Here is a 15,888-nt window from a genome sequence, read left to right as displayed (position 1 = left end):
TATATTTTTGTATGTGATTTGCTAAAATTTTGTTGAGAATTTTTCATCAATGTTCATTAAGGATATTGGTCTGAAATTTTCTTTCCTCGATGTGTCTCTGTCTGGTTTAGGTATCAGAGTGATATTGACTTCATAGAATGAGTTTGGGGGGGGTTCCCTCCTCTTCTATTTCATGAAATACTTTGAGAAGTATTGGAATGAGCTCTTCTTTAAAGGTTTTGTAGAACTTGGCTGAGAACCCATCTGGTCCCAGACTTTTCTTTGTTGGTAGGTTTTTGATGACTTCTTCTATCTCATTACTTGAAATTGATCTATTTAAATTGTGTATGTCCTCCTGGTTCAGTTTAGGTTATTCATATGTCTCTAGAAACCTGTTGATGTCTTTGAAATTTTCTATTTTGTTGGAGTATAGATTTTCAAAATAGCTTCTAATTATGTTTTGTATTTCACTCATGTCTGTTGTGATATTTCCTTGTTTGTTCCGAATTTTAGTAATTTGAGTTTTCTCTCTCCCTCTTTGTTAGTGTGGCTAAGGGTTTATCAATTTTGTTTATTTTTTCAAAGAGCCAACTATTTATTTTGTCAATTTTTTGTATTGTTTCTTTTGTTTCAATTTCATTGATTTCAGCTCTGATTTTAACTATTTCCTGTCTTCTACTACTTTTGGTGTTGCTCTGTTCTTCTTTTTCTAGGGCTTTGAGCTGTAGTGTTAGGTTGTTTATTTGTTGATTTTTTTTCTTCTTTTATTGAATGCACTCCATGAAATAAAATTTCCTCTAAGTACTGCTTTCATAGTGTCCCAGAGATTTTGATATGATGTATCTTTGTTGTCATTTACCTCTAAGAATTTTCTAATTTCCCTCCTGATGTCATCTGTTATCCATTCATCATACAATAGCATATTATTTAATCTCCAGGTGTTGGAGTAGTTTCTGTTTTTCACTCTTTCATTTATTTCTAATTCAATCCATTATGATCTAATAGAATACAAGGTAGTATCTCTATCTTCTTGTATTTGCTAACATTAGCTTTGTGGCATAAAATATGCTCTATTTTAGAGAAGGGTCCATGTGCTGCTAAGAAGAAAGTGTATTCACTCTTCATTGGATGGTATATTCTATATATGTCTGTTAAGTGTAAATTATTGATTGTGTTATTGAGATCTAGGTTTCTTTGTTCAATTTTTGTTTGGAGGATCTGTCCAGTGGTGAGAGAGTTGCGTTAAAAATCACCTAGTATTAATGTGTTGTGGTCTATTTGGTTTCTGAGATTGAGAAGGATTTGTTTGATGTACATGGATGAGCCAATGTTCGGGGCATAGATATTTATGATAGTTATGTCTTGCTGATTTATACTTCCCTTAAGCTGTATGTAATGTCCTTCTTTATCTCTTCTGACTAACTTTGGCTTGAAGTCCACATTATCTGATATGAGGATGGATACTCTGACTTTTTTGCTGTGTCTATGTGCATGGTATGTTTGTTCCCATCTTTTACCTTTAGTCTGTGGGTATCTCTTTCTGTGAGGTTAGTCTCTTGCAGGAAGCAATTGTTGGATCTTTCTTTTTAATCTAATCTGCCAGTCTGTGTCTTTTGATTGATGAGTTTAGGCCATTAACATTTAGGGTTATTATTGAGATATGATTTGTATTCCCAGTCATTTGACTCATTTTTGTTTTGTTGACACGGCTTCGTTTCTCCTTTATTTGGCTGTTCCTTTAGGGTAGTTCCTCTCTTTGCTGATTTACGTCGTTGTTTAACAATAATGTTTAAAATGGTAAAAAGAAGAAAAAAGAAACAAATATATGTGTACATAGGTGGATCTCCATGAACCACTCAGCACAGCAACTCAGCAAGAACTCTGAAAGGAGAAGAAGAGAGACAGTCAGAGAAAACGATATAAAGACAGAGGGAGAGAGGAGAAGGTTCTTAACAAAAAATGAAAGAATCGTCTCCACTTAGGTGGTCCAAATTGTGGATGAGGATGGATGAACATTGCCTGTGGCCAGCTCTCCTCCTTTCCTTTTCTTCAGGAGAGTAGCTAGCAAAGATTTTCTCCCATTCTGTAAGCTCTTTCTCCACATGCTTATTCATTTCCTTTGTTGTGCAGAAGCTGTTTAATTAAATGCCATTTGTTTTATTAGTTCTTGGTATTATTTCCTGAGCTTTAGAAGTCCTATTCAGAAAGTTGTTGTCTGCACCTATGTAGTGAAGTATTGCCCCTGTTTTCCTCTAGGAGTTTCATAGTTTCTCATTTAATTTCTAGGTCTTTGATTCATTTTGAGATCACTTTGATGCAGGGTGGGAGATAAGGATCTAGTCTTATTCTTATCCATATGGATTACCATTTTAACCAGAACCATTTGTTGAAAAGGTTTTATTTTCTCCAATGTGTTTTTGTACCTTTGTCAAGGATCATATGACTGTATCTATGTAGATTTGCCTCCATCTATCTATTCTGTACCTTAGGTCTATTTCTTTGCCTTACAGTCTTTGTTACTAAATCTATGTAGTGCAGTTGTAAAGCAGGTATTGTGATGCCTGTGGTATTGCTTATTTGCCTTACAATTGCTTAGGTATTCTGAGTCTGACATGAGAGTTGGTGCTGAGGCTTGTTCAGGAACTCCATTTGCATTGAGTATCAAAAACCATCCTTTCACTTTTAACCTCTGGCTATCTTTGCCTGTAAGTTGAGTCTCTTTCCAACAACATATAGTTGGGTCTTGGTTTTATTTATTTATTTATTTTATTTCTTCTAATTCATTGTACCTGACAGTAGAATGCATTTATACATTTTGATACATCATACATAAATGGAATGTGATCTCCCATTTTTCTGATTATACATACATATTGCAGGATCACATGGGTCATGCAGTCATACATACACATGAGGTAATACTGTCTGCTTCACTCTACTATCCTTCCTTCCCCCATACCCCTTCCCCTCCCTTTACTCCCCTCTACATAATATAAAGTAACTATTCTTCCCTATCCCCACTGCTTATAGTGAATTAGCTTCCTTATATCAGAGAAAACATTCAGCCTTTCGTTTTTTGGGTTTGGATTATTTCACTTAGTATGATATTCTCTAACTCTATCCATTTACCAGCAAATGCCAGAAATTCATTCTTCTTAAAGCTGAGTAATATTCCACTGTGTTTGTGTGTGTGTGTGTGTGTGTGTGTGTGTGTGTGTGTTTGTGTATATTATATCAGATTTTTCTATCCATTCATCTGTTGAAGGGCATCTAGGTTGGTTCCATAGTTTAGATATTGTGAATTGAGCTGCTATAAACATTGATGGGACTGTGTCACTGTAGTATGTTCATTTTAAGTCCTTTGGGTATAAACCTAGGAGTGGGATAACTGAGACAAATGGTGGTTCCATTCCAAGTGTTCTGAGGAATTAGAGAAATGCAAATCAGAACTACTCTAAGATTTCATCTCCCTCCAATGAGAATGGCAATATCAAGAATACAAGCAATAGTAAATGTTGTCAAAGATGTGAATCTTGTTTTTTAACCCATTGTTCCAGTCCATGTTTTATAATTGCAGAGTTGAGACCATTTACATTCCAATTTATTATACAGAGATGGTTTTTACTCATGCCAGTTTTATTTATTTCTAATGTTTAATTTTGTTCTTGTTCTCATTTGTTAAACTACTCTTCTAATGAGATTTTTTCCATTTCTGAGCTCTGGGGTTTGTATTTTATGTCTTCTGTATGCAGTATTTCCTTAAAATTTTTCTGTAATACTGGCTTACAATTCTTTTAGTTTCTGCCTATCCTGAAAGGTTGTTATTTCTGCTTCAATTCTGAAGGATAGCTTTGCTGCATATAGTGATCTTGCTTCACTGTTATTTGGTTGACAACTATTTTCTTGTAGGGTTTGGAACACATTATTCCAAGCCTTCCTGATTTTATAGTTTGTACTGAGAAAACAGAAGTAATTCTGATTGGTGGCTCCCCAAAATGACCTGAACTTACTCTCTTACGTCTTTTAAAATTCTATTCTCCTTCTGTTAGTTAATCTTTTTCATTATAATGCATCATGGAGAGGATCTTTTTGGGTCTTATCTATATGGGGTTCTGAATGTCTCCTGTATCTCGATGTCAATCTCCTTCTTAAGTTTGGGAAATTTTCTATAATTTCTCTGAAGAAATACTATCCATGCCATTAGCCTGCATCTCACAGTCCTCTTCAATTCCAATGCTTTTAATTTTGAAATTTTAATGTTGCCCCAATTTCTTATTCTGATACTGCTTTTGTACCTTATTTTCTTTGATATGATTTGAATGTTCAAGGCTGACCACTTTGTTTTCCAGCTCTCAGATTCTGATATCAGCCTGGTCTACTTTATTAGACTTTCTCATAGGTATGGTTTCCAAAGACATTGTGTTAATTCTCTGTTTTTGTTGAAAGAGTGGATGGCTATGAGTGGTGGTTGTGATGCCCCATAGATTTGAGGACTAGTCAGTAGTTTGAAGGTTTTGTCTCTTTTATTTTTATTTTAAAGTATCATTGAAGTTTGAGCATAGTTATTTTATTTGGGAAACAAGGATTGTTGCCTCCTGGCTGTGTTTAGCTCAGCAGGAGAATCTCTACTGTGTGAACTTGTAGTGTGCCAGTAGAATTCCAAGACCTCATAGAAAAGGGGAAAAAAACAATAGCAACAGAAGCAAACAATATACAGCATTAAAATTTGTGCCCAGTGTCTATGGAATCTATAACACCAATTATTTTTAAAAATAATGGTGGTGGCAGCAATTGCCAAGAGTGGACATAATAAATACCCATGATCTAGATCTGGCATCAAAGTAAACAGTAACACCATCCAGAATACTAAGAGCTATAACAGCATCAATGGTATTGGCAGGAGTTATGTAAAACAAATAATTCTGAAATTTGGCAAAAATATATAAAGCGTCAGTTTTCTCCATTGAAATGTGACTTCACATATTTTATCTTCAACTTTAATGAGTCCCCCTCAACCTCCTCTCTCAGAGTGTGCTGGAGGTACCACATGTACATCTTGAAATAACAGCTGACTCCAGTGTTTCCCCCAAGTCCACACTTGGTGATGAGACTGGTATACTGATCTTTAATGGACCTTGCACCAAGCCCAGGGAGAGCCTCCTCCATTTACCAAGGCCTCAAGGAAGGGGATCATTATTTCACTGCATTGCTCCTTCCCTCAGCAAATGATCATGGAGCCTCTTAGGTGCTGGACCCTCTTGAAGCCACAGAGAAAAAGAAGGCATTGTCCTTGATCTTCATGACAATATTATATTATTTCCATAATATTTCCACAGAAGCAACAGGACACTAAGCAGAGTCCTGAGAGAGCCAGGAGTAAGGAGCCCCTGCCCAGCAGTTAGGAGAAACCACCTGCAGAGCTTACATAGGGGACTTTCAACTAAGGAAATAGCTGAGTTGCTCATCCCTACAGATCACTTAGAAGGCTGAATATTCATGCAATGAGGGCGTGTCATTGTCATCGCCTTATAGCACAGCCTGTGCCAGAGCATGACCTCATGTGACCTGGAGGAGCCTCACATCCAGCCCTTTGCTGTCTCCTACAGAGGACAACAGAGGTGTCACCTGACCAGAATCCAGAGTACAATAAACACACTGCACTTCCTGCCTAGGACATGGCTACAGGTTTAGGGTCAATATGGATGACCTGGGTCATATTGACTCATTTGCTACTCAGGAATTTTCCTCTTTGGCATGGAAAAGAGACTCTAGCAAGGGGGCACCTGGATTTGAACCAGGGACCTCTTGATCTGCAGTCAAATGCTCTACCCCTGAGCTATACCCCCTGCTGCTTATGAGTGTGTAATCAGCACCTTAAACATGGATGATCACACCCTGGATTTCTCCACCTTCAGATGTGCACTGACTAGCACTCTGCCATCATGTACATCCTTCCTACGAGGCCACACACCATCTTCTGGTTCTTCTATCCTGCATGGCTTCATTCCAAAACCCCCACGATCCATGATCCAAAATGTTGTCCCCATCTTAGAATCATGTCTTCCTTCCATGGTGTAAAAAAGAGGAAGAGAAGAGACAAGCGTCTCCCTGTAAGATGTTCTGATTTAATTGGTCTGGGTGGGGCCTGGGAAATGGCACTTTTGTAGACACTTCAAGTGATTTAATTCATATTTGGGGTTAAGAACCACCCATAGTAAAGCCTCAGCATTTGCTGGTTGTGGTAAAAATGTTTATCCTGGTGTGTACTAAAGAGGAAGTTGAAATTATGGGGGTCTTTTTAGAATAAGTCAAACACAGGAGTAAGGAGTAAACAGCACTGGCACATACCAAGTTCTACGTACTGTTTGATGAACAGAGAGGCTAACAAGGAGCCAGCTCCATTCATTGAGGAACGGGAAAGAAGAAGCCGAACTCAACCTGCAGAGACTCCATGTGAAATGATGGGATGAACCAAAGGATCTTCTGTAAGAGGGGTTAGAGGCTGAACTGAGGAGCAGAGACTACCAAAGTGAACAAAGGATATTGTGAATGAGTCGAATGACACATGTCGGAAGTGAAAATGTAATTCACATGTTCTCAGTTTATTTACTATTATGGAAATATAGCTTATAGAGTGAATGTATAAAGCTTTATGCATGACGTGGTGGATTTTTACATGTATGCACATAGGAATAAAATTAATTTAGTTATTACATGCTTTTTATTAATTTTTGCTTCTTCTAATTAGTTGTACATGGGAGTAGAATGCATTTATATATTTTGATAGGTCATACATAAATGACTTGTAATTTCTCATTTTTCTGATTGTAATAATGTAAAGAGAGATCCTACAGATTGGGAGAAAATCTTTACCACATGCACCTCAGATAAAGCAGTAATCTCCAGGATATATAAAAAACTCAAAAAACTTAACACCAAAAAACCAAATAACCTAGTTAATAAATGGGTTAAAGAACTGAACCAACACTTCACCGATAAACAAATACATGATCAACAAATACATGAACAAAGATTCAACACCTCTAGCAATTAGAGAAATGCAAATCAAAACTACTCTAAGATTTCATCTCCCTCCAATCAGAATGGCATTTATCAAGAATATAAACAACAGTAAATGTTGTCAAGGATGTAGGGGAAAAGGTACACACATGTTATTTTTATATAATACTGAATTTGATTTATGGAAACATTTGTTTATGGTTTTAAGTATCTATGTTAATGTGTGAGGCTGGCCTGTTGTTTTCTGTTCTTACACAAGCTTTGCTTTTTTATAGTTTATTTAATTGGTTACAAAAATATGAGTGGTGAAGTTGACTTTTTTTAGTTTTTATTCTAAGAAGTGTTTGTGTGAAACTCACATTATGTCTTTCTGAAATGTTTAATCAAACAAGCGTTGAAATATGTGTGTGGAGGGTTTTTCTTACGTTTTAAGGCCTGTTCCTTTTTTGACTTTATTTTATTTATTTTTATGAGTGCTGAGGATTGAACCCATTGGCTCACATGTGCTAGGAGAACTCCAGCCCCATTCTTATTTCTTTTTATGACAAAAAATTTTAATCATGAATTCAGCTTCTTCCATAGTGATAGGATTATTGGTGATTTCTACTTCTTCTTGTGTTGATTTTGGTAAACCTAAGCCAGAGAATGGTAACAAAGATCAAGGCGTAAGTGTAAATAGCACTTATTAAGGAGCTGTTGCAAACAGTTCATTATGAGATAATTTCATGGATCTCCCTATATTCCAAGCAATCATATTCTTGGGCTGGACATAGTTGGACACAGCCTAGCAAATCTGTAGATAACACGTCATGTTCTTACAGGAACGAGGGAGGGACCACCTTACAGTGGAAGCACTCTGGTCTTAAAAAGTCTTTATTGGTAGTTAGGAAAGCGTGGATCTTTGCCCTCACCTGCTCAGGAAGTGCATATACTAGGACCCAATCAGCTCAAGTGTAGTAGTTTCCATTGAGCCAGATTAGTCCTGCTAAACTAACCAGAGTGGATTAGTGACAAGGGAGAAAGTATCTGAACCATCAATCATCTCTGCTTGTGCATGTTGTATTTTTCTAGAAAATTTTCTGTGCCATCTTATATTATGTTTTATTGGCAAAATTTGTTCAAAATATCATTTTACAACCTTTTTAGTGCTTTGGAAACCTTAATAATGTAACCTTTTAATGTTCCTGATTTAGGCTATCGGTGTTTTCTTTTATCCTTTGTTAACCTTATCTGAATTATCATTTCTATTATTTATTTCGAAGGACAAGTTTAGCTTCATTGAGCCTAACCATTTTGTACTGCATTAATCGATGTGTTAATTATTTAATCTTTACTATTGACATCCTTACCCTTTTTTTATTTTTCCATTCTATTTCAATGGTTTTTGAAATCATTGTTATTTTTCACTTTTCCATTTACATTGTTGTAGGTGAATTGAGGCTATTTATTATGGGTTATTTAGAAGTAAGCCATTCACTTTCTACATATACTAGAGCATTTCTAAATCTGGTTGAATTTTTTAGTTATTTGGTGCTATTGATTCTAGCTCAATTTTATTTTGATCATAAAACATAATCTTAACATTTTTAATACTTTGTAATTCTTAAGCATGCTTTATAGTTCAATAGTTAGTATGTCATGATTTCTTAAAAGAAACATATTCTGCAGTTAAATGCAATATTCCACACATTTTATTTACATCATTTCTGTTAATCAGGTTGTTTAAATCTTCCATATCAATTCACAAGACGAGGTTTGAGGACCTCTCACATAAGAGTTGCAATGACTATTTGTCCATTTCTCTTTTTTAGTTCTATTAACTTTTCTTCAATGTATTTTGAGGTTCTGTCATTACGTGAAAAAAATTTTGAATTAGTATACCTGAGAGATAAATTGACCTTTTTATTAATACAAAATTACTCTTTATCTTTGTGTTAGTCAACTTTCTCTTCTGGTGAGAAATACCAGAGATCACAAATTCATTAAAAAAGTTTGTTTGGACTCATAGATTTGGAGGTTTCAGTCCTTGCTCACATGGTGTCATTGGTTTGGGGCCTGTGGCCAGGCAGCACCTCACAGCAGGGGATACATGGCAGTGCTAGGATGGCTTCCCAGGGGCTCATCTCTCCCCAAGAGGCCAACAGTTGTGTTTGAACGTGGGCTCTCATTTCCACAAACTGACACACTATGAATGTCTGCAGCAACCAGCAAAGACTTGGCCACGGAAATGGGAGGAAGAGCAACAAAAATGCAAACACAAAACAATTGGAACACTGGAGACACAGTACCAGGTGTTTTCGTGTTGTGGAGGCCCAGATGAAGGAACCTTTAACATGCATCCTGAAAGCTGAGACTCTGAGCAGGCACACAGGGCCCCACAAGACATCTTCCCTCCCCTCTCACACCTCACCCTCTGCCTCTCCCCTTCCCTGCTATGCCCTACAGATTCTAAATGCCAGTCTCTGCCATGCCAAGTGCCCCCACACCTGGAGCTTCCTCAGAATTTCTTCTTGCTGACTGAATTGCCCCTGGCCATTTGTAAACAGGGAAAACACCCAGGTCACTCAGAGATTCAGCTATCTCCACAAAAACAATGACCCTGCCCATCCCCACTCACCATGGTGTTGGGGAGCAGAGGAGGTCCAGGCATAACCCTGCTACCACCAGCCAGGATTCCATTTCCCTCCTGTCAAACAGGACTTGAGTTTTGCATAACATTAGGGTTTTTGTTACATAAATTGGGCTCTTTGGGAGTATTTCCTGTTGTAGTTTGGATCTTAAATGTCTTCTAAGGATCAGGTGTTCATGGCTTGGTCCCTGGGGTGGTACTCTTGGGAGTTGGTGGAGCCTTTATACATGGGAGATCTTCAGGTCATTGGTGTGTCCTTGGAGGGAATTGTGGAATCCCAACTCCTCTTTACTCTCTTCTGTCCTGAGGCAAGCGGCATTTCTTCACCACTCACTCCTGCCATGATATGCTTCCTCACCAGATGTCCAAAGCAGCAGGGACAACATATCATGGACTGGAACCTCCAAGTAAACCTTTTCTCCTTACCAGTTGATTACCCCATGTATATGTATAGTCATAGTATTCTGACTAACACACTTCCTAAGAGATGAAAATAAGAAATTATAGTAGTATTCCATGAATTCCTTTTCCTGTAGGAAACCATTCTGCACCTGAGCATAGATCCTGTACTGTGTGGAATGGAGGATCACGCAACTTCCCACAACAGAGTCTGGTTTCATAAACTTCTCCAAGGATATGGGTCCTGGAATCTTGTGTCTCTTGAAATAATAATTCAACATGCAATAAGACAAGACCAGAATCTTTTCCTTTAGCAGAAATTATCCAAAGTAGCTAGTGAGTTAAGAGTCACTTTCTGTTCCCTCACCTGAGTAGATTCTGGAGATAATTGTAAACACATTAGAGTACATGGTGTTGTTCTCAGTACTTTAAATTCTTACAAGCACAAAGAGGTGGTACTATTATTACCATTCCCCATTGTACAGATGCAGAAACTGAGACACAACAGGAGTTGCACAAGTTTCAGAGATTAAACCCTTCACCCCAGTGTACACTCTGGAGGTTCTGTTCCTGTGTTCAAAATGTTATTGAAAGATGGTGGAGCTTTTGTATGTGGGCATAATGGGCCATCATCAGGTCATTCAGAGTGTGTCATTGGAATGAATAGTGAAACCCTGGCCCCTCCTCACACTCTTTGCCTTTCTGAACATGGGGTGAACAGCATTGCTAAACCACAGCCCACTGCCATGATTTGCTGCCTCACCATCAGCCCCAAAGTGTGGGGTCAACATATCATGCACCAGAAAATTCCATACTAATCTTTTCTCTTTATCAATTGATTAGCTCAAGTGTAAGTGATTGTAACAGGATTCCTAAGAGACATCAGATAAGAAATTCCAGTAGAGAGTGGATGGTGCCTGAAAGGAGATGTTGGAAGTGAGCTGGGCAGCTGTCCCAATCTCCTCACAACACCAAAGGAAACAGGGATGGAAAAGCAGAACTGAGAGGGCTCTTAATAAAAACAAGATCACAAATTTCCTTTACTTGAAAGAAGTCAGGACAATACTGATAGATGAGTACACATACAAGTGATATAAAAACAACAAGGGAACAAATCATCATAAACAAGCCAAAAACTTCAGCAACAAACTTCATTGGTGCCACAGTTGAGGAAACATCAGAGAAGGAATTTAGAAAGGATATAGTTAAACTGTTCTATGAGATAAAAGGCATTGTAAAGGAGTAAAATCAGAGAAAAATACAGGAAGTGAAAGATCACTTCATTAAAGAGAGAAAGAGATTCTGAACAAGAACCAATCAGAAATCTTCAACATGAAGAAATTAATATACCAAATTAAAAATTCACTGGAAAGCATCACCAATAGATTAGACCTATTTGAAGATACATTTTCAGGCCTCAAAGACAAAGTATTGAAAATAAATTTGAACATAGAGAAATGACTTTAAGAGACTATTAATAGAATATTCACAAAATACAGGATAAGATTAAAAGACCAAATTTAAGATTCATCGGGATAAATGAAGACTCTGAAATATAAACTGAAGTAATGCATGATCTTTTTAATGAAATACTATCAGAAAAATCCACACCTTAAAAATGAAATGGATATTCAAATAAAGGAGACATATAGGACTCTGAATATACAGAATCATGATGGGTCCACCCCAAGACATATTATTAGGAAAATTCCTAACATACAGAATAAGGATAGAATTTTTAAAGGTTCTAGAGAAAAAGACCTGATAAAACTTAGAGGCAAACCAGTTTGCATCACAACTAATTTCTCAATCCAGACTCTAAAAGCTAGGAGGTCTTGGAATAATATATACCATGCTCTGACAGAAAATGGATGCCAAGCAAATATACTATATTCCGCAAAATTAAGCTTCAGAAGAGAAGATGAAATAAAACTCTTCATGAAAAACAAAAGCTAAAAGAATTCATAACTAGAGAGCTTGTACTACAAAACATACTCAATATAATATTTCACCAAGAAGAAATGAAAAATAAAAATGAAAACAAGCAGAGGAAGGAATTACAATAGAATACTTAATCAAAGGAGAAACTGATCCCATTTAAACACTAGAAATAAATCAAAATTATAGGAAACAAAAACCATCATCTCTCAATAATAACATTGAGTATAAATGGTTTAAACTCTTCAATCAAGAGACATATGTTGGCAGATTGGAAACAAGACCCAACAATATGCTGTCTGCAAGAAACTCACTTCATAGGCAAAGACATTCACAGACTGAAGTTGAAAGGATGGGAAAAATAAAAAAACATACCATTCATCTGTATCTCATAAATGAGAAGGGGTTAATTGTCTCATATCAGATAAAGTGCACTTTGAGGAAAAATTAATCAGAAGAAACAAAGAAGGTCATTTCACAATGCTTAGGCAATCATAAAACTAGAGATAATGATCATAAATATTTACAACTAAATACAATGAAGTATCTATATACTGCAAATACTTCTCAACATAATCAAATGGATTTTACTCTCATGTTTAACTAAAAAGAAAAAAAATTTGAAAAGAATCAAATAGACCACAATATAATCATACATGTTGACTTTAACTCACCTGATAGATCATTCAAACACAAACTAAATAAAGATGCTACAGAACTAAAAAACACAAGTAATAATTTGGACTTAATAGACATCCATACAATATTTCATTCATCAATGATTTAATTCACTTCCTTCTCAGCAGCACAGGGAACATTTTCTAAAATAGACCATATTTTAGGCCACAAATCAAATCTTAGCAAATACAAAAAATAGAGATAATATCCTGCATTCCATTAGATCATAGAATTTGAAATTAATTATAAGATAAAATACAAACCAATTTAATAACTAGAGAAAAATAATACATTTTTGTGACTCTTTTTTTATAGGTGGACAAAATACCTTTATTTACTTATGTGGTACTGAGGAATAAACCCAAAGCCTCATACATGCTAGGTAAGAACTCTACCCCTGAGATACAAACAAAAACATAAATAATGCACTTTTGAATGATGAATGGATAGCCGAAGAAATCAGGGGAGAAATTTAAAAAAAATATATATATATATATATACTTAAAGATAAATGAGATTAGTGATATCACGTATCAAAATCTTTGAGAAACTATGAAGGCAGATCTAAGAAGAAAGTTCATAGTATTGAGCACATACATTAAAAGGATAGAATGATACCAAATAAATAATCTAACATGACATCCCAAGGCTCTAGAAAAATAAGAACAAACCAACACCCAAACCAGTAGAACACAAGAGATCATTAAAATCAAAGCTGAAACCAATAAAATTCAGTATGTACTGATTATACCCAGACAGTAACTCTCCTGAGATCCACAACCTCCTTCAGGTCTTCACCTCCTGGTTGTGCCTATTCCTATTAGTACGGCCTTACCCTGACCCCCATCCTAACCTGCCAGTTAGGGATCTGGGAATTCAGAAGAACAGTTCATCACACAGTGGCCAACTCTGGGCCAAATGAAACACCATTTCTCCTTGACTGTGAACATGGGATGAAGATGGGGTGTGGAGGTGTGAAAGAGAAGCAGAGGCAGGGGAGGGTAGAATAGAGCACCAGGTGACTTCTGAGACCTACAGTGTGGGCACTGTACTCATGATGTGGGGAATTCCAAGACAAGGTGGTTTGAGGCTCTTGGGTGATGATAGTGAGGTGGAGGATGTAGGTAGACCCTACATAAAACAGATATCAGTGAGGTCCCATATCATGTATCTCTAAACAGCAGGATCTAAAGTGGTTTACAGAAACCCAAGTAACAGACTTCTCCCAATGTCACCCAATGCCCACCTAAGAGATACTGGTTAAGGTAGCTACCAAAATAGCAGGTAAATAAGGGGGCACCTGGATTTGAACCAGGGACCTCTTGATCTGCAGTCAAATGCTCTACCCCTGAGCTATACCCTCACTTACAGGGAACCTCTCATTAGCACCTTTTCATCCAGGGCACCACACCCAGACTACCTGTGACTTCTATTGTAGGTTTCTCTGCATGTTCTAGCATCAGACAGCTTTCTCCACTGAAGTCTGCCCTACCCTCTTTCAACCCAACCTTAACTAGTAACCCTCAGCTCCCCTACCTCCTCATACTGTGTTGGGGGAACCATCTTTGCACCTGGAAAGCACACCTGATCCAGCATTTCCCTATGTCCACACACAGTGATCAGACAAGAGCTGCTGATCCTGGTCTTCGGTGAACCTCACACACAGTCCAGGGATAGCCTGCTCCATACACTAAGACCTCAAGGATGGGGATCATTATTTCACTCCATCACTCATTCCCTCAACAAACAATCATGGAGCTTGATAGGTACTGGACCTTGTCATCCAGGTTGAGGTCAGAAAGACAGGGAAGATATAGTCCTTGTTCCTCAGAGTCTTGGTCCAAATAGAAGAAAAACCCAGAAAAAAAAAATTTCCACAGAGGTTTCAGGGAGGAAGGAGCCCAAGCCCAGTCATCAGGTGGACCTTCCTGGAGAAGTGACAAGGAGGATTTGCCTAAGGAAAAGCTGGGCTCCCCAACACCACAGACTTCAGAAGGCTGGGTGGCCATGGAATGATGGAGCCTCAAGGTCATTGCTTGCAGGACAGCCTGTGCCACAGATGACCAGCCATGAGGTGGAGGAGTCTCACAACCTGCCCTCTGTTGTCTCTTTGTTTAGAGAATGACACAGATATGATCTGAGCAAAATCCAGAGCACAAAGTGTATATACCTAAGTTCATGCCTGTGACACTGAGGGGGAAAAGACTTAAGTAGATGACATGGGACTTTATGTCACTCCCTGTCACTTACTGCTTTAGGAATTTTCCTCTTTGGCATGTAAAAGAGACTCTAGCAGAGGGCACCTGGATTTGAACCAAGGACCTCTTGATCTGCAGTCAAATGCTCTACCCCTGAGCTATACCCCCAGCAGCTGTGTGTGTGTAATAAGCACCCTAACCCTCGATGGCCACACCCTGGATCCTCCACCTGGAGATGTGTCTTCCTAGTGTCTACCATCATATGCTTCCTTCCTACTAGGCCATGCCCCTTCCTGTCTACACACCTGTAGGGATAACCAGCATCCTTCCTCCCTAGAACTTGACTGAGGCAAGAACAAAAAAGTCTTAGATGTCTGAAGCTAGAACTTTCTTCACACTCAATAGAGGAGCCAGACCACAAGTGCTGGCTGCTCAACTGAACTTCAGAGGTGAGGGTGGGGCCTGGGATGGCAAAAGCAAACATCCTTGATTTCTCCCAGAGAACTCCTAACCCAACCTCTGAGAAGGGCATCTAGGGATCTTGTGTGCCTCTAGCAGTTCCCTGTGGGATTCTGACTCACATGTGGTTCAGAGGTATTAATTTAATTTGCACCTATGTTAGCTCCTCATCCCTGTGATCAAAATCTCTGACAAGAACAACTTATAGGAAGAAAAGTGGATTTAAGGCTCCGTTTCATAGGTTCAGTCTGTGATCATATGACTGAAATGTTCTGGGCCCAAGGTGAGGCAGAACATCATGAGAGAAGATCGTGGTGAAGGAAAGATGCTAGCTCATGGCAGCCAGAAAGCAGAGAGAACGAGTGAAGCACCAGGGACAGAATAAAAACCACAATGGTACATCCCAATGACCTCTTATTTTTGCTACACCACAATGCCTAGAGTTACTATCAGTTCGGATTATTAATCCATCAAATGGATTAAACCACTAACTGGGGTACAGTTCTCATAATCAAATATTTCACCTCTGAACTTTCCTACACTGAAATTGTAGATTTTATGAGTTATCAGAGATCCGACAATGACAGT

The 15,888-nt window shown here is 37.9% G+C and overlaps 3 non-coding genes across 3 annotated transcripts; all 3 read right to left on the bottom strand.

The window, feature by feature from the left end:
• Positions 1 to 5,753: 5,753 nt before the first annotated feature.
• On the bottom strand, positions 5,754 to 5,825 carry Trnac-gca (transfer RNA cysteine (anticodon GCA)). Its single transcript has one exon. It is a non-coding gene; the product is annotated as a tRNA-Cys (tRNA).
• An 8,109-nt stretch (positions 5,826 to 13,934) lies between these two features.
• Positions 13,935 to 14,006, bottom strand: Trnac-gca (transfer RNA cysteine (anticodon GCA)). The gene has a single exon. It is a non-coding gene; the product is annotated as a tRNA-Cys (tRNA).
• A 931-nt stretch (positions 14,007 to 14,937) lies between these two features.
• Positions 14,938 to 15,009, bottom strand: Trnac-gca (transfer RNA cysteine (anticodon GCA)). Its single transcript has one exon. It is a non-coding gene; the product is annotated as a tRNA-Cys (tRNA).
• Between the last annotated feature and the right edge of the window lie 879 nt (positions 15,010 to 15,888).

The sequence above is a fragment of the Sciurus carolinensis genome, chromosome 8 (assembly GCF_902686445.1).
Source record: "Sciurus carolinensis chromosome 8, mSciCar1.2, whole genome shotgun sequence".
Lineage (NCBI taxonomy): Eukaryota > Metazoa > Chordata > Mammalia > Rodentia > Sciuridae > Sciurus > Sciurus carolinensis.
Note: the sequence above shows the minus strand (reverse complement) of the source record. Positions and strands in the feature narration are given on the sequence as shown.